The 19,498-nt window shown below is 41.2% G+C and overlaps 1 long non-coding RNA gene across 4 annotated transcripts in view; it reads right to left on the reverse strand.

Annotated features, from left to right (window-relative positions):
* LOC116627603 overlaps window positions 1-19,202 on the reverse strand; it is a 47,020-nt gene extending 27,818 nt beyond the window's left edge. For 3 of the 4 annotated variants that reach the window (XR_004298512.1, XR_004298514.1, XR_004298513.1), the window contains exons 1-3: window positions 19,025-19,202; window positions 13,007-13,134; window positions 12,266-12,361 (exon numbers count right to left, since the gene is read on the reverse strand). This is a non-coding gene — a long non-coding RNA (uncharacterized LOC116627603). Of the gene's footprint in view, window positions 1-11,081; window positions 12,362-13,006; window positions 13,135-19,024 lie in introns of those variants that run through there. The other variant, XR_004298511.1, reaches the window with a different exon arrangement.
* Window positions 19,203-19,498: the final 296 nt, after the last annotated feature.

Genomic DNA, 19,498 nt, shown 5'->3' on the forward strand with positions numbered 1-19,498 from the left:
TATTTTATTTTATTTATTTTATTATTTATTTTATTTTATTTATTATTTATTTTATTTATTTTTTATTTTTATTTTATTTTATATTTTATTATTTTATTTTATTTATTTTTTTTATTTTATTGTTATGTTAGTCACCATACATCATTAGTTTTTGATGTAGTGATCCACGATTCATTGCTTTCATATAACACCCAGTGCTCCATGCAGTACGTGCCCTCTTTAATACCCATCACCAGGCTAACCCATCCCCCCACCCCCTCCCCTCTAAAACCTTCAGTTTGTTTCTGAGTTCATAGTCTCTCATGGTTCATCTCTCCCTCCGATTACCCCCCTTCATTTTTCCCTTCCTTCCACTAATGTCCTCCATCTCTTTACTATCTTTTTTCTTTAAATTTAATTAAAAAAAATTAAGTTTATTAAAATGCCTCTCCCTTTTCCAATGGTATATCTGTATAAGGCCCAATTTTCCTCATGTACATCCACCAGAATAACACATCTCAATAGTTTAAATGCAGAAGCAGTTAGTAGAGCTCAGTTGTCCTCTATGAAGCCAGATATTAAAGAGATTTGCTTGACTTACTTCACTTAGTGTAATACCCTCTAGTTCCATCCATGTTGATGCAAATGGTAGGTATTCATCCTTTCTGATGGCTGAGTAATATTCTGTTGTATATTTGAATCACATCTTCTTTATCCATTCATCTGTTGGAGCACTGGGTGTTATATGCAACTAATGAATCACTGAACACTACATCAAAAACTAATTATATATTATATGTTGGCTAAGTGAACTTAAAAAAGACAGATTTGCAAAAATGTAAATTAATACCACTCTTTCCCCTAAATTTTTTGGTTTTTGATTTTTTCAGAAGTTTTTTATGCTTACATGGTTATTTTAATTGAATAAATAAATACTTTAAAATTGTCTTAGTATCAAGTCTGAATACACTAAATATTGATGGATATAATACATAATACCCAAAGGTACCTCTTCAATAATCCTTAAGAGTCAAAAAGGGTCATGAGACCAAAATGTTTGAGAACTGCTGCACTATATATATATATATATTTTTTTTTTTTTTTTAATTAATCCCATATATATATATGGGATCAGTTTGCTGGTTTCCTCGGGAGGAAATCTTTATGGATAGGAGACAGATGGAGGCATATGATGTGATGAGCACTGGGTATTATATGCAACTAATGAATCATTGAACATTATATCAAAAACTAATGATGTACTATATGTTGGCTAATTGAATTTCAATTTTTAAAAAGGAGACAGGTAAAATTGTATAAGAGAAATAAAGTGGTATAGTTATGTGTCCACAATTTGGGAATCCGGAGGCCTCATTTCTATTCTGGGCCTAATGGTTTGACTATAAATAGACCACTTGGCCACTGTATAACTCTATTTCTTTCTCCATAACTTGAGGCTCACTATATCTGCTCCCAACTCGCCCTATCCAGGGGACAGAAAGAGAGGCACACTGGCAGTATTATATAGCATTTCTCAGACTTGCCTTTCTCAACATTTTCAGGACTTCCAAGTCTCATCAAATCTGCCCCCATTGTTTCTAACAGCACCCAACTTATTTCTGGGAGTGAGTTTCCAGGGAACACTAGCTTTCAGACCAAAGTCTGAGTCTACTTCATTTAGTTGCCCTGTGTACATAATTTGACCAGTGTATGAGCAGAATCATTGGGCTATGAAGTTTCCATTTTCCAGGCTCTGCTATCTCTACTATTCTAGAGGTCCCAGGAGCCTTCCAGGAATTGCTTCTTGGTCTGGTATGATAGAAGAAATCCCATCTTGGGCAGCATGCATCCTACTTCTAGTCTTAGCTCTGCTAATGGCCAACCAGATAACTGCAGGAAAGTTGATCAACCTTGATACTGGAAAGGGATATCTAAAAGCATCAAGCCAGTGGTCTAGGCCCAGACCCTGTGGAAAAAAAAAAAAAAAAAATGCTTTATAACTGCCCAAACCTACTTGAAGAGAAGGAGGTAAGGACCTGGATTTCACTGCCAAGCCCTACCCCCTCCAAGCCTCCAGATATGTTTCCCTGACTTTCTGCTCCCAACGGTCTGGGACCAAAAGGTAACCCTTTAAACTAGGCTTGGGAGTTGGGCTTTTAGGAAGTCAGGAAGGGTGCAGAATTCTGACAACTGAAATCTGGCAGGGGGCCAAGGGGAAGCATAAATTCAGAATGAAAAGTAGAACCATAGTTGACAAAGGTGTTAGACTGACATTGGGATACCAACACTTACTGCTTTGGACATCAAGTAAAAGAGGAACTTAACTTATGTGTGTGATTCACAGAAGAATTTATTCAAAAGGTAATTTTCAAAAAATACATGTAGAATTTGAGTTTTAGGTATTCAAATTTATAAGAATAAATCTGGAATACAAGGGAAAGTTGCTACACCTATTTGACTATTACCTAGATAAGGAACAAAGACAACAACAACAAACTGTATTATAATCCCCAATCTCTAATTTGTTACCCTCATTTTGACTAGTTTGAAACCTTACCATGTACCAAGTTTCCAGGTACCATATATATATATATATATATATATATATATACATATATATATAAACAGTATGTAACTTCAAAACATTTGAAAAGCTATAGACTGGATGGCCCCAAATAACCTTCCAACTCCATGGCTTTCTCTCTCTCTCATTTCAGAGTTCTCATTGTTCTTTACCGAACTTTTCCATATTGCACAATTCTACCCACTGTTAATATCATTTCATCTGTACCAGCCTAGACATTCTGAAATGTCAAGTAGCAGTCACTGTGGGACCTTTATAGGGACCAAAAGTACAAACACATAATATGTGAGACCACCATGCCCTGAAAAATCCTAACTGTATTTTATATATAGGTTCAAATAATACTTTTAATACTCAACATTTATGTTTAAACCCATCTTTAATTTCAAAGCCCCAACAAATGTTAATCCTCAATCCACTCTAATTTACAGGGGAGAGAGATGTATTTGCAATGGTGTCTTATCCACACAGCATGCAGCACAATCCTAGGCAAAGAGGAGGACCCCAACATTTCCTACAATAAAATCTCAAGGCGGGAAGGGATGTTCAAAGTTAATCTGCAGTAATCCTCATATCCAATGGTCCCACTGAGCATCTCCATTCATTCATAGTTTCTGTCCCCAGTGTTAATACTCTGGTGCTGAACATAGAGTCTCTAAGGGCAGAAATGAGAGCTGATATGGCAGAACTTAAAAATGCTATCAGTGAGATCCAATCTGATCTAGATACTCTAACAGCTAGGGTAAATGAGGCAGAAGAATGAATTAGTGATCTATAAGACAAACTGATAGAAGAGAAGGAACAGGAGGAGGCCTGGAAGAAACAGCTTAAAATCCATGAACACAGAATTAGAGAAATAAGTGATGCCATGAAATGTTCCAATGTCAGAATTATTGGGATCCCTGAGGGGGTGGAGAGAGAGAGAGAGGACTAGAAGATGTATTTGAGCAAATCATATCTGAGAACTTCCCTAATCTGGGGAATGAAACAAGCATTCGTGTCCCAGAGGCAGAGAGGACCCTTCCCAAAATCAAGGAGAACAGACCAATGCCCCGGCATGTAAGAGTAAAACTCACAAATCTTAGAACCAAGGAAACCATCTTAAGGGCAGTTAGGGGGAAAAGATTCCTTACGTACAGAGGGAGGAACATCAGAATAACGTCAGACCTATCCACAGAGACCTGGCAAGCCAGAAAGGCCTGGCAAGACATATTCAGGGTACTAAATGAGAAGAACATGCAGCCAAGAATACTTTATCCGGCAAGGCTTTCATTTAGAATGGATGGAGAGATGCAGAGCTTCCACAACCGGCAGAAACTGAAAGAATATGTGACCACTAAGCTGGCCCTGAAAGAAATATTAAGGGGGGGTTCTATAAAAGGAGAAAGACCCCAAGAGTGATATACAACAGAAATTTACAAGGACAATCTATAAAAACAACGTCTTCACAGGCAACATGATGACAATTCATATCTTTCAATAATCACTCTCAACGTGAATGGCCTAAACGCTCCCATAAAACGGCACAGGGTTGCAGATTGGATAAAAAGACAGGACCCATCCAGGGGCGCCTGGGTGGCTCAGTCGTTAGGCGTCTGCCTTCGGCTTGGGTCATGATCCCAGGGTCCTGGGATGGAGCCCCGCATCGGGCTCCCTGCTCCGCGGGAAGTCTGCTTCTCCCTCTCCCACTCCCCCTGCTTGTGTTCCCTCTCTCACTGTGTCTCTCTCTGTCAAATAAATAAACAAAATCTTTAAAAAAAAAAAAAAAAAAAAAAAAAAAAAGACAGGACCCATCCATATGCTGTCTACAAGAGACTCATTTTGAACCTAAAGATACATCCAGACTGAAAGTGAAGGGATGGAGATCCATCTTCCATGCCAGCGGACCTCAAAAGAAAGCTGGGGTAGCAATTCTTATATCAGACAAATTAGATTTTAAACTAAAGTCTGTAATAAGAGACACGGAAGGACACTGTATCATTCTTAAAGGGTCTATCCAACAAGAAGATCTAACAATTGTAAATATCTATGCCCCCAACATGGGAGCAGCCATCTACATAAGCCAACTGTTAACCAAAATAAAGAGTCATATTGATAACAATACATTAATTGTAGGAGACCTCAATACTCCACTCTCAGCAATGGACAGATCATCTAAGCAGAAAATCAACAAGGAAACAAGAGCTTTGAATGATACACTGGACCAGATGGACCTCATAGATATTTACAGAACATTCCACCCTAAAACAACAGAATACTCATTCTTCTTGAGTGCACATGGAACTTTCTCCAGAATAGACCATATACTGGGTCACAAATCAGGTCTCAACTGATACCAAAGATTGAGATTATTCCCTGCATATTCTCAGACCATAATGCTCTAAAACTGGAACTCAATCACAAGAAAAAATTTGGCAGAAATTCAAACATTTGGAAGCTAAAGACCACTCTGCTCAAGAATGTTTGGGTCAACTAAGAAATCAAAGAAGAACTTAAACAATTCATGGAAATCAATGAGAACGAAAACACATCGGTCTAAAACCTATGGGATACTGCAAAGGCGGTCCTAAGGGGGAAATACATAGCCATCCAAGCCTCATTCAAAAAAACAGAAAAATCCCGAATTCACCAACTAACTCTACACCTTAAAGAACTAGAGAAAAAGCAACAACGACGCCTAAGCCACACATTAGAAGAGAAATAACTAAAATTAGAGCAGAAATCAATGAATTAGAAACCAGAAACACAGTAGATCAGATCAACAAAACTAGAAGTTGGTTCTTTGAAAGAATTAATAAGATCGATAAACCACTGGCCAGACTTATCCAAAAGAAAAGAGAAAGGACCCAAATTAATAAAATTATGAATGAAAGGGGAGAGATCACGACTAACACCAAGGAAATAGAAACAATTATTAGAAATTATTATCAACAACTATATGCCAATAAACTGAGCAATCTGGATGAAATGGAGGCCTTCCTGGAAACATATAAGCTGCCAAGACTGAAACAGGAAGAAATTGACAACCTGAATAGGCCAATAACCAGTAACGAGATTGAAGCAGTGATCAAAACCTCCCAAAAAACAAGAGTCCAGAGCCTGATGGATTCCCTGGGGAATTCTACCAAACATTCAAAGAAGAAATAATACCTATTCTACTGAAGCTGTTTCAAAAAATAGAAACAGAAGGAAAACTTCCAAACTCATTCTATGAGGCCAGCATTACCTTAATCCCCAAACCAGGCAAAGACCCCATCAAAAAGGAGAATTTCAGACCAATATCCCTGATGAATATGGATTCCAAAATCCTCAACAAAATCCTAGCTAATAGGATCCAACAATACATTAAAAGGATCATCCACCACGACCAAGTGGGATTTATCCCTGGGATGCAAGGGTGGTTAAGCATTCGCAAATCAATCAATGTGACAGAACACATTAATAAGAGGAGAGAGAAGAACCATATGGTCCTCTCAATTGATGCAGAAAAAGCATTTGACAAAATACGGCATCCTTTCCTGATTAAAACTCTTCAGAGTATAGGAACAGAGGGAATATTCTTCAATTTCATATAATCCATCTATGAAAAACCCACAGCGAATATCATCCTCAACGGGGAAAAGCTGAGAGCCTTTCCCTTAAGATCAGGAACACATCAAGGATGCCCACTCTCACCACTATTGTTCAACATAGTACTAGAAGTCCTAGCAACAGCAATCAGACAACAAAAAGAAATAAAAGGGATTCAAATTGGCAAAGAAGAAGTCAAACTCTCTCTTTTTGCAGACGACATGATACTTTATGTGGAAAATCCAAAAGACTCCACCCCCAAATTACTAGAACTCATCCAGCAATTCAGTAATGTGGCAGGATACAAAATCAATGCACAGAAATCAATTGCTTTCTTATACACTAACAATGCAACTGCAGAAAGAGAAATTAGAGAAACGATTCCATTTACAATAGCACCAAAAACCGTAAGATACCTCGGAATAAACCTAACCAAAGAGGTAAAGGATCTATACTCTAGGAACTACAAAATACTCATGAAAGAAATTGAAGAAGACACAAAAAGATGGAAAAATATTCCATGCTCATGGATTGGAAGAATAAACATTGTTAAAATGTCTATGCTACCCAGAGCAATCTATACCTTCAATGCCATCCCGATCAAAATTCCAATGACATTCTTCAAAGTGCTGGAACAAACAATCCTAAAATTTGTATGGAATCAGAAAAGACCCCGAATCGCCAAGGAAATGTTGAAAAAGAAAAACAAAGCTGGGGGCATCACGTTGCCCGATTTCAAGCTATATTATAAAGCTGTGATCACCAAGACACCATGGTACCGGCACAGAAACAGACATATAGACCAATGGAACAGAATGGAGAACCCAGATATGGACCCTCAACTCTATGGTCAAATAATCTTTGACAAAGCAGGAAAAAACATGCAATGGAAAAAAGACAGTCTCTTCAATAAATGGTGCTGGGAAAATTGGACAGCCACATGCAGAAGAATGAAACTCGACCATTCTCTAACACCATTCACAAAGATAAACCCAAAGTGGATGAAAGACCTCAATGTGAGACAGGAATTCATCAAAATCCTAGAAGAGAACATAGGCAGTAACCTCTTTGACATCGGCCACAGCAACTTCTTTCAAGATACATCTCCAAAAGCTAGTGAAACAAAAGCAAAAATGAACTTTTGGGACTTCACCAAGATAAAAAGCTTCTGCACAGCAAAGGAAACAGTCAACAAAACAAAGAGGCAACCCACAGAATGGGAGAAGATATTTGCAAATGACACTACAGATAAAGGGCTGGTATCCAAGATCTATAAAGAACTTCTTAAACTCAACACCCAAAAAACAAATAATCAAGTCAAAAAGTGGGCAGAAGAGATGAAAAGACACTTCTCTGAAGAAGACATGCAAATGGCTAACAGACACATGAAAAAATGTTCATCATCATTAGCCATCAGGGAAATCCAAATCAAAACCACACTGAGATACCACCTTACACCAGTTAGAATGGCAAAAATGGACAGGGAAAGAAACAACAAATGTTGGAGAGGTTGTGGAGAAAGGGGAACCCTCTTACACTGTTGGTGGGAATGCAAGTTGGTACAGCCACTTTGGAAAACAGTGTGGAGGTTCCTCAAAAACTTAAAAATAGAGCTACCCTATGACCCAGCAATTGCACTACTGGGTATTTACCCCAAAGACACAGATGTAGTGAAAAGAAGGGCCATATGCACCCCAATGTTCACAGCAGCAATGTCCGCTATAGCCAAACTGTGGAAAGAGCCGAGATGCCCTTCAACAGATGAATGGATAAAGAAGATGTGGTCCATATATACAATGGACTATTCCTCAGCCATCAGAAAGGATGAATAGCCAACTTTTACATCAACATGGATGGGACTGGAGGAGATTATGTTAAGTGAAATAAGTCAAGCAGAGAAAGTCAATTATCATATGGTTTCACTTATTTGTGGAACATAAGGAATAACATTGAGGACATAAGGAGAAGGAAGGGAAAAATGGGCGGGGGGAATCGGGGGAGAGATGAACCATGAGAGACTATGGACTCTGAGAAACAAACTGAGGGTTTTAGAGGGGAGGGGGGTGGGGGGATGGGTTAGCCCGGTGATGGGTATTAAGGAGGGCACGTACTGCATGGAGCACTGGGTGTTATATGAAAACAATGGATCGTGTATCAACACATCAAAAACAAATGATGTATTGTATGGTGACTAACATAACATAATAAAATTAAAAAAAAAAAAAGTAAACCAAACGAGTAGCAGCTATGTGAAAGGCACAGTCGCTGAAGGGAAAGGAACCAAGGAGCATTTGGAAGAGGCCCAGTAGTAGGCAAAGCTATCAAGCGCGTAGCACATGGTGACAAAGCAAATGTTTTTAAGAAAATCCGCACTGGGGGCGCCTGGGTGGCTCAGTTGTTAAGCATGTGCCTTCGGCTCAGGTCATGGTCCCAGGGTCCTGGCATCAAGCCCCGCATCGGGCTCCCTGTTCCGCGGGAAGCCTGCTTCTCCCTCTCCCACTCCCCCTGCTTGTGTTCCCCTCTCTCGCTGTCTCTCTCTCTGTCAAATAAATAAATAAAATCTTAAAAAAAAAGAAAAAGAAAGAAAGAAAATCTGCACTGTCCAACATGGCAGAGAGGCATAAGAGAACAACAGTGAGGGCCAGCCAATGGGGATCTCTCTAAGGGGCAGGGGTCACATGCTGAGTTCGCACTAGAGGATTTTCACAAATTCAGGAGACACACTTCATATTAGAAAAGGTAATAGGAGTGAGCATGAAGTTCTGATTCTGATGGAAGGCAGAGCAGGCATGACTTCAAGAGGAAAGGATGAAGTTACTGAAGAGAGAGAAGATGTAATAATTATGGGGGCAAGAGTAGGAGGAGGAATTAGGATGGGCTCCAGAGTGCAAGCAGAAGAGCACACTTCAAAGAGGAAACTAGAAGGAGTAAGACAGTCTAGACGTTCAGATTAACGGTCTATGGTTCCCCAGATCCCGTCATTAAGAGGGGAACCTGGAGGAACAGGGGTATAAAATAAGAAATGGCCAACAAACACTTGAAAAAAGTTCAAAATTAAAACTGTTTTGCCCTTTTCAAATTGGCAGGGATTTTTAAAAACTATAGTACATGCTGGCAGGGTGCAGTGACATACACATTCTCATATACCACTGCAAGAATGTAAACTGCAAAGCTTTTTGATAAGTAATTCATAACACAAATCAGGTACCTTGAAAATTCATGTTTTCTAGTTATTCTAGAAGGAAAAAAAAAAAAACCAGAGCTGTGGAGAAACATTTCGATGCAAGGATGCTCATAACAGTGTGAGTAATCACTATAAAAAGGGAAAAATTAAAATTTCCCACAACAGAGAAATGATTAAGTTATATATCTAGATGATGAAATGCTCAGTCATCGAAGATCATGATTTTGAAGAATTTTTAATGATTTGTAAAAATGGTTATGATATAAAACTAAACAAAAGTCAGTATAGTAGGGGCGCCTGGGTGGCTCAGTCGGTTAAGCGGCTGCCTTCGGCTCAGGTCATGATCCCAGGGTCCTGAGATCGAGTCCCACAGCAGGCTCCCTGCTCAGCAGGGAATGTGCTTCTCCCTCTCCCTCTGCCCTTCCCCACCCCCCACTTGTGTTCTCTCTCTCTCTCAAATAAATAAATAAATAAAATATTTTTAAAAATCCATATACAAGTACATGACCATAATCTGTTTGTAGTTAATATATAACTCTAAGTACATATATACTTACATGTGTGCATAAAAAATGGAAGTAAATACACTAAAACATTAATAGTGCTTTTGTCTAACAAGTGATTTTATTTGCTCCTTTATACTTTTCTGCCTGTTAAATCTTTTTCTGCAACCAACACATCATATTTTTATGATTAACAGAAACTCTGCCAACAAGAGACATTATTTACAAACCAGGAGGGGAGAAATCCCAGTTTCCTCCAGCCCTGAAGTTTAGAACTGCATGGAAGAATTGAGCTCTTATGCAAAACTGCCCACTGCCTTGAACAGGGAACCAGAAGGGACTTTTGTTCTGCAATGAGTGGGGTTGAACTCGGCTTTGATCAGTAGGGAGGGGAAAGAGATGTAGAAAGCAGGATCATATATCAGCCCTGGAGGGTTCATTCACAAACAAGAAGAGGCATATGTCCTACCAAGTGAACACAGGTAAGTGCCACATCTTAATTCAACTGAGATGGAGGGGGGGGAGGGGATACCACTGGTGGCTCCCAGAAGTTGGCTAGCTAGAGCACGGAGCACCTGTGTCTACCAGCTTTGTGAACTGCGAAGGGAAGGTGCACCGCCTTAAATGCACCTGTAAGCCCCTGGAGCCAACCGCACAGGTCTTACTCCTGGCTCAACCACATATTTGCTGTGTGAATTTGGACAAATTACTTAGTCTTTTAGGGCCTCCATTTCTTCATCGGTGAAATGAAGATGATGGCAACTGCTACCTAAGGCTTTCTGTACGATGAACTAAGCTATAGAAAAGTACTTATAACTGCATGCCTGCACGCTGTAAATGCTCTACAAGTGTCTGCTATTGTTATCATTTGTCGCCAGTACCCGCATACTGACTGGAGATGGCCTGAAATACAAATAGTGAATACTAAGGAGCTCAGTTCTAAAATGGAGAAAGTCATCAATCTGTCAGGGAGGCCCAGAAGAATTAAAAACAAGAAACTAGAGACTTGGGTGAAAATGAGGAAGTTAAAGGGAACCCCCACATCCCAGCATCATCAATCTTCCTCACAGGCCTGGAGAACTATTTAGAAAATGTTATTTAAGACCAAATCAACTATATTTTGCATTTGGTTAAAAATATTCCAGGACTGTTGTAAGTTTAAAGGAAATAATGTATTTTATTTTATTTTTTATTTTGGGGGTCATTATTTAACTTTAATAGAAAATTATTTTAAAAGCTAATAAAATGATAACATAATAAACAGAAATATAACAAAAAAGCAAATAGCCTCTTAATTTGAGTAATTGTCTTCAAATTGTAATAGATAATTTGAAGTGCATTAAAATCTAACTGTTCCCTTGATTTGAACTGACATTTTCAGTTTTCTTTTTATTTATTTATTAACATATAATGTATTAGTTGTTTCAGGGAAATAATGTATTTTAGATGACTTGAACTTCACCATTTGTCCCATCAATACCCCTGCAAGGAATTTATCCATAGGAGCTAGCCTGACAAGTCTACAAAGATGTAGTATAAGCTTGTTTGATTTTGGTGTTGTACAGAATAATGAAAACCTGGAAACAACCTCCTTATCAATTGTGGATTGGGGTAGATAGATTATGACATGCTGGTAAAGTGGAACGCTATGCAGTCATTAAAGGGGATGAATTTCCATATACACCCGTATATGTACTGCATGGAAAGCTGTCCAAAACACATTATTGAAGGCCAAATACCAGGTAGAGGGTCACAGCATGTACGTCAGAGTAGCCACATCTCCACATGCAGTTGTGCAGAAAGAAAGGGATTAGAAGAATGCTTATACAAAGGTAGATAATGATTGTCTCTGGGAGGTAGGATTTCAAGACATTTGTGTTTTTTTCTTTATGTCTCTCTCTATTTTTTTTTTTAATTTCTAGAATGAGCATGTATTATCTTTGTCATAGGCAAATCTGATTGGGTAAAAAAAATCTTTTGTCAAATGAATGAATGTCTTTTAAAAAAAACACAAAATGCAACACAGTTTCCTTTGTCACCCTCCGCCCACTGCTTTCTTGGGGGTCAAGTTGCCATTATTAAATATGGTATTCTTTGGACTGGAATGTAAATGTCCTGTGAGGGAGAATGCAATTGGGAACATCTCACACATAATTATGAATGCTGAATCTAACTAGGTAGCAGAGGACAACAAAAACACCACACAACATTTAGAATTCTTAAAATACTCATTTTTCTTCTCAGAACTAGAATTGCAAACTCTATTTCAATCCAGGGCCTCCAAATGGTCAGTTTTCACTTTCTGTGAATGGATCAGGTATGCGTACCTCCCATGGGGGATACAAAATAAACATAAAACTGCTCTCACTACTAGGAATTGAAAAAGGCCATGCACTCTTTTGTTGACCAGAAGGATATCAACTTACCTGGCTTTCACTCACTCACCTGGACAGAAACCTCATGGCACTTCTCTTTTCAGCATCCATGGTTCCTCTGCTGTCTGTAGCTGGGAAATCATGTCTGGTTTGGAAATTGGAATCCCTGATTTTTGAAAAATAAAGGGGACTTAGCTATTTGTGCTGGGTACACAATGGTGTCCCAGAGATCCATTCTAATCACTTGGCCTTCAGGAGGAAACGGTATTCTAGGACACCCCACAGAGTGGTACCAAGAATATCTCCACGGGGCCCAATCTGACTTCTAAGAAGGAGTGGAGGAAAGGAAGGAGGATGGGTGTGGCAGAGGGAGTGGGAAACTCTCCACTGCAAGGAACAACCGGCTTTGCCTTCCCAGATAGAATGGAAATCTGGTCACATCTCCAGTGGAGTCTGACCTAGAGGATCAGAGGACAGAGAGACCAAAGTCTCTGAAGCAGCATAAGGAAGTTTATCAACAACTCCATTTGCAACTGGGCTTGCAAAAGGAAAAAGAAACAGAAACTATCAGTTTTTGGTTCCCAAGAAAACACAAATCTGAGCCCTGGCTCTCCATCTTTAGCCTACAGGGTCCAGAGAAGGTACGCTGTCCTTACCCAGGGAGATCAGTGTCCTATATTTCACCAGTGTCCCTTCCTTACCTACATCCCTCTGAGCAAGGTCCAGCTAACTCCTACCTTCCTGGCAGAAGTCTGAGGGCACATCTGTAAATATCATAGACTCCTAAAAGACCCAAACCATTCCTACTTACCCTAAGCCTCCTTGGGGAAGGCTGGAATTGGTAGCATTGTAGGAAGATGGACAGGAAGGTCTCCTCTGCTCCAAGTCCAATGCTTACTGAGTACCTAGTATGTGTCTGAGTGCTTTACTCCGTGGAAACTACAAAAAAGAGTAGACACATCTCTCTCGAGAAGAAAGTCGTTTAATCAGGAAAGAAAAGAGTTCAGGCAGATTCCAGTGAGCCCCTACATGCTGGGCATGGTAAGATGGGAAATTCAGCAGCAAGGAACTGGCTTGATTTGCCCCTTGGTGCATGCTGAGGACTCCCAATTCCAATCCCTTCCAGCCCCAGCTCTCTGTCTGCTCAATAAATTCTTGTCACGTGAATAATTAAAACAATTTGAGAACAAAAGCCCTGAGTACAAAGTCAAATGACTAGTTTTATTTTAGAGAGCATAAGGCCTGCTGGAACAACAGAGAAGGAAGAGAGGTGGGGGTGGTGATGATGGATGACTGAGAGTGGATTTATGAAGGACGTGGTCTTTAAGGGAGCGTGAGACTTGGATGGTACACTTCACACCTTTGGCCCATGGCATTGGAAGTCCTTATAACAGCAGTTAAGTCCCTTCATCTACTATTGCTTTGCAGAGAGGGATCGCCACTCTGCCAAAACTTCTGCTGGATTACTGCAACTGTCTTATAACTGGATTTCCTGCCACCTCTAACCTCACGTTCTACCATTCCATTGTCTAAACCAGAGCGGCCATTTGAAATGCAAACCGAGGCACAGCACGCTTCTTTTTAAAAATCCTCTGCAAGCACTCCTTCTAAGATGAAACCACATTCCTTCAGGTGATATTCTAGACCTTTGCCAACCTGGACCTGATGTACCTGTCTGGTCTCATCTCCTCCTACTCCTGCCCACATAGACTCCACACTCCAGGAAAACAGTCCTTTTCGCTGTTCTCCGAATGCGTATGTTATGCTCATTTAGGTTTCCAGTGCTTTTGTGGTTGCTTTCAAACACATTCAAGTTCAAAGGTAATTACCATCTGATCTTAAAAACACCCTCACTGTCTCCTTGAGGATTTAAAACATCTAGAGCCTCATAATTACATGCATAAGTGGAAAAGGTGATATGATGACAAAAATAGATACACAAATGGACAAAGATTAGAAGGGAATGCACGAATATGAGATAAGTGTTGTTGAGTAATAGAATTATAAACAGTTTCTTCTCTTCTACAAGAAGAAATATGTTAGTGTTGCTATAACATATTTTTTACTAATTAAAAAAAAACCAGCAAGCAATAGTATACCAAATGATAGGAGGCTTTAAGGTAAAGAATCTGCCTTGGGGACAATTATTCAAGTGAAAGGGCAGAGTGGGCTGGATTTACCCCAGACGTCATCATGGAAGAGAAGAGTTTTGAGTTAACAGTAGGAGGGAATGGTCTGAACCATGTCACAACAACTAGAAGGAGCAGAAGGCCTGTGCTCCAAAGACACAACCAAGACTGCTGCCTATAAAAGGAGGGTCAGGGACTAGAATGGACTGGCTCTGGGAGTACAGGCAAATGGATGGAAGTCAGACAACTCCTAGACAAGAGATAATGTGACCATACTTGGTGCCTAATGGCCACCAATATCTAGAAATGGTCCATGGCTGGTACTTGAGAACACACTGGTTTTGCTGCAGTTACGAGGGCTGTATTCTTGGGGGTGGGGGGAAAGTAGTGAATTCCCAAGGGAATATTATTCCTTTGGGAACAGCAGAAGTTTCTGAGGATGAGAGGAAGCAGGAAGGAAAATAATATTTGTTGAGTATCTACACATGCTATGCACCATGGTCAGAAGTTACCTTCCCAACAACCCTGTGAGGCATAGACCTCTTAAACCCTTTCATAACAGAAATACATTCAGAGTGGTTCTAGAACTTGCCTAGCACCTAGCATGTAAGTGACAGAGTCAATGAGTGCCTGTGTATATTTCTGAGCAACCTGAAAGGGAACACAGACACATGAAAGTTGATCATATTGAACAGTGGGATCATGGGTGCTTTCCTGACGACTTCTGTATTTCTTAATGTTGTTATAATAATGTTAAAGCAATTTCTTTTGACTGTAAATTAAAAAGGAATTAGTTTGATGGATTCCTAAATGTCCTCCCCCGCCCCATAGCCATTAACGTGATCTGAAGTCCAGTTTAAAAAATTTAAGGATTAGGATTAAAGTCTCAAAAGTCAACTGTTATAATTTTTCACGTAATTTTTAGAAAGATAAAATAATAAAAGCAAGATTTTTTAAAAACAGTACAGAAAGATCTTGAGATGCCAAAAAAGCAATCATTAAACTCTATAATCAATTTTTTACAAATAAGAGAATGAAAATACATGACAGTTCCCTGAGAAGCAGCCAGAGGCCGGGCATCTTGGCTCAGATAGCTGAAGCACTGCATGGATTGATGCCCCTTGCTAAGAGGGCAGGAGAGAATCTGGATGTTGGTGTTCCCAGAGGGGAGAGAGTTTTCAAAGTGAAGCTTCTAGAGGAGCTGGCTTTGTCCTACATCACATTCTAAATGCAAACAACACAATTTTATATGATGGGGACAACAAAGACTAAAACGGTTTATGCTCTGACTGGCCCATAAAATGCAATTGAACCGATTATTCTCATATCCATGAAAGAGCGGATTCCTTTAAGCTGCATCTCTCTCAAATTGTGTCTCAGGTGTGTAAATCATGTTTAACAAATGAGCCTAAATTACGGAAAGCACTAGCTTTATTTAAATCTCAAAGTCTCTGAAAGTCTTGTGCCAATTCATATTACCAACACAAGAAATGGAGATAAAACTTGAAATCTATTCATTTATTTTTTGCTCTAAATCCACTTCCCTGGTCTTGAAAAGAGTCGCACTGATATTAGATTTGTATATCTGAATTTATATGCAATGTGGAATGTTGAAAAATTTGCGCCTGGGTGGCTCAGTCGGTTGACTGTCCGACTCTTGGTTTCAGCTCAGGTCGTGATCTCAGGGTCATGAGATGGAGCCCCGCATCGGGCTCTGTGCTCAGCAGGGAGTCTGCTTAAGATTCTCTCTCCCTCTGCCCCTCCCCCAACTCATGTAAATAAATAAAAATCTTTAAAAAAATTTGCCACTTTGAAAATTGACCTAAATTTCTTAATTTTAAAATTGACCTAAAATCACAGTAAATAAACACCTTCTTTATTGTGGCTAATACAATAAAAGATAAACTCTCTTCTGCTTGTTTTCTTGCATCCGGTGAAAACAACTAGCTGGCACCAAAAACCAAGCATTTCCTCCAGGTCTCAGCCCAGGCCTGACCAGGTTGTCCCTCCTTAGTGGACCACAGGAAACCCTGCAGGAATCCATGAGTGACTACTTGAGCTAACTGTCCCAGAAAAAGTGGGGGCTTTTTTTTTTCCTTTTACACATTGGCAAAGTACTGTAACTTAGATCTTTGAAACCCTTCTTACGTGTAAAACAACAGATTCTTGGAGGGCTTCGTGAGGCCCACTAATAGTTTCTCATTTAGGTCATACAAGGGCTGTAATTTCGCCAGCCTTCTGAGCTAAACGAAACAAAACAAAAACCAAACCAACCAAACAACAAAAAAAAAAACAACAACAACCCCAAACCACACACATACACACAAAACCACATCAGGTCACTTCGGGTCTTCCCTCCTCAAAATGCCCTCTAGGCTTGCCCTAAAATACTGCCTGCAACATGGCAATCTTCATTCTAAACTTCTTTTCCCTGCTTCCTAATGCATACACAGTAAGGTCCAGTGAAGCTGACTGCCAAGCATGTACACACCTACCTTGAGGACATCATGTTGAGCGAAAGAAGCCAGACACAAAAGGACACATACTATAGATTCCACTTAGTAGAGCAAGGTCACAGAGACTGAGAATCAAAGGGTGGTTACCAGGGGCTGGGGGTGGGAGGGAGATGTGGAGTTAGTGTTTAATGGGGACAGAGATTCAGTTTGGGAAGATGAAAAAGTTCTGGGGATGGATTGTGGTGATGGTTGGGCAACAACGTGAATGCGCTTAATGCAACTGAGCTGTACACTTAAAAATGGCTAGAACGGTAACTTCTATGTTATATGTATTTTGCCACAATAATTTTTTATTTTTTATATTTTTTATTTTTTTTAAAGATTTTATTTATTTATTTGACAGAGAGAGACACAGCGAGAGAGGGAATACAAGCAGGGGGAATGGGAGAGGGAGAAGCAGGCTTCCTGCGGAGCAGGGAACCCGATGTGGGGCTCGATCCCAGGACTCTGGGATCATGACCTGAGCCGAAGGCAGACGCTTAACGACTGAGCCACCCAGGCGCCCCCACAATAATTTTTTAAAAGAGTGTAAACACCATCTGGGCTTATACTTATGTATAAACCTAGATTTGTGCCCTGACATACCTTCTCCTCCAGCCTGTCTTCTCACTAGTCCTTGAAAAAACCGTTCATTTCTGTCCCTGAGCCTTTGTCATACTCTTCTCTAGCCTGGAAACTGCCTGACTGTCATTTCTAGGTCTCCAAAGGCAGCTGAAATTTCTCCTTCTTTTGTTCCCCATAGTACTTCCTGTTTAAACTTGTGATATGGGAGGTTAATCATGCAGTTTATTATTATTTCATCATTGCATATTCAGATCTTGTCCTGTTCTCTCTCCCCTAACAGGCCCTAAGTCCCTTCATGCCCAGGACTGGGTCTTGCATGTGGCATAATAGAGAAGTTTGAGGCACAGAGTAGATCTCAAAGGTGTGATGAATGATCAAATGGTGGGTGGAGAGGAGAAAACTGCAGAAGGGTATCCTATGAGTTCCATCTTCTTCCAAAACAGGCAATCTGTGAGGAGTTTGAGGCCCAACCTCCTGAAGGCAAGTGGCTCAGGAGAGAAACTGCAGGGCAGGGGGGATGATACACTCTCCACCTAAGAATTGAGGGAGCCTTTCAGAAAGGAGAAAGAAATCCCAACTCACTTCTAAATAGACTGTGAGGAGCCCAATCTTTCCCTATTCTTCTGGGTCATCCTTTTGGGATAAGAGCAGAGTCTTGGGAAGGTAGTGCTGGAGGAGGAGGAAGAAACCCTGAGAGACTCTGGCCCTGTCCTGCAGCAAGCTAAGGTAAAAACTGGGTGCTCCTCACCTGTGAAATCACGTTATCACCTATCCTCCCTGCCTTTTATATTCATGTCTCCACAGGCAAGGGAAACAAAACTATTGGGACTAAAAATAATTTCTTAATATTGTTAAATATCCAGTTAGTGATAAAAGACACGGCAATGCTTTGCTAAGTGGAACCCAGAACGAAATAAAAGGAATGACTGAATGCCTACGTGGCAGAAACCTTGGCAAGGCAGGGTTTACACCAGCAGTAGAGGACATCTGAGTTACTCCTCTATACCCAGCCCCATTGAGGGGGCAGCCAAGAGAACCCTCTGGGGCTGTGCTGTCCAGGCGGGCAGCTGTGCAGTCATTAAGTGTCTACGCGCTGAGTGTGACCTGAGATGTGCTGCACAGTTCAAATACACACTGGATTTTGAAGAGTTAGTGAAGGAAAGAAGAATGTAAAATATCTCACTGATAACTTCTTGCATGGATCACACGCTGAAATAATACTTTTGGATACAGTGGGTTAAATCAAACACATTGTCAAAGTTAATTTCGCCACTTTCTTTTAACTTCAGCACACATGCAGCTCGCATTATGTTTCTACGGGACAGCGGTGCCCCCTAGGGAGTGGTGGCTGCCTGACATCTCCAAGGCAAAGGATGCCTCCATTGCCCCAAACATCCAGTCTTGTAGTTCTCCCCTCCTCCCAACCCTTCTCCTCCCTCACTCTGGGGAAGGGCTGACCCATCCGACAGCCGCAGCCTGAGGGGCTCGCCTCTCTGCCCCTACTGTCACTCTTCCTTCCCATCGGAGGAGTGGGCTCCAGCACCGAGCCCTTTAGGTTCCAAGCACTGGGGCAGAGGGGCGACCCCGTGGGCAGTGCAGTCGGTCCGTGCACCAGCTTACCTCCAGCGCTCAGCCTCGCCAGTCTCCTCCGGCAAGCTCTCATCCAGGTGTCACACGCGGCAACGCCCGGCCGTCACCACGGCAACTCAGTCCCACAGGCCACCGAAGTCATCCGACCGCCGCAAAGCCGCCGGCTCGGAAACGCTGCCAAGCCTGCGGCAGGCACCCAGGGCGCATGCGCTCGGCGGCCCCCGCCCCCTCCCAGGCTGCTCCGGGGCCCGCCGCCGCGTCTCTGGAGTCACAGCCTCTGCGGTTGCGCACTACTCGGAAAGGGCTGTTAACCACCCCTGGCCCCCAAGGGTACACGGACGCACTCCAGCCCTCCCGAAGGATCCTGGAAGTTGTAGTCCGCAGCCCAGGCGCAGGCGGGGTCTACACGGGCACCGCCCCTCCATAAGTGGCTAGCGAGGAGGCCGCTGCCGTGGCAACTGCATCCGCCGCTAGGACCTCAAGGCCGAGGACCTCGGTGATGAG

The sequence above is a fragment of the Phoca vitulina genome, unplaced genomic scaffold (genome assembly GCF_004348235.1).
Source record: "Phoca vitulina isolate PV1807 unplaced genomic scaffold, GSC_HSeal_1.0 scaffold99, whole genome shotgun sequence".
In the NCBI taxonomy this organism is placed as follows: domain Eukaryota; kingdom Metazoa; phylum Chordata; class Mammalia; order Carnivora; family Phocidae; genus Phoca; species Phoca vitulina.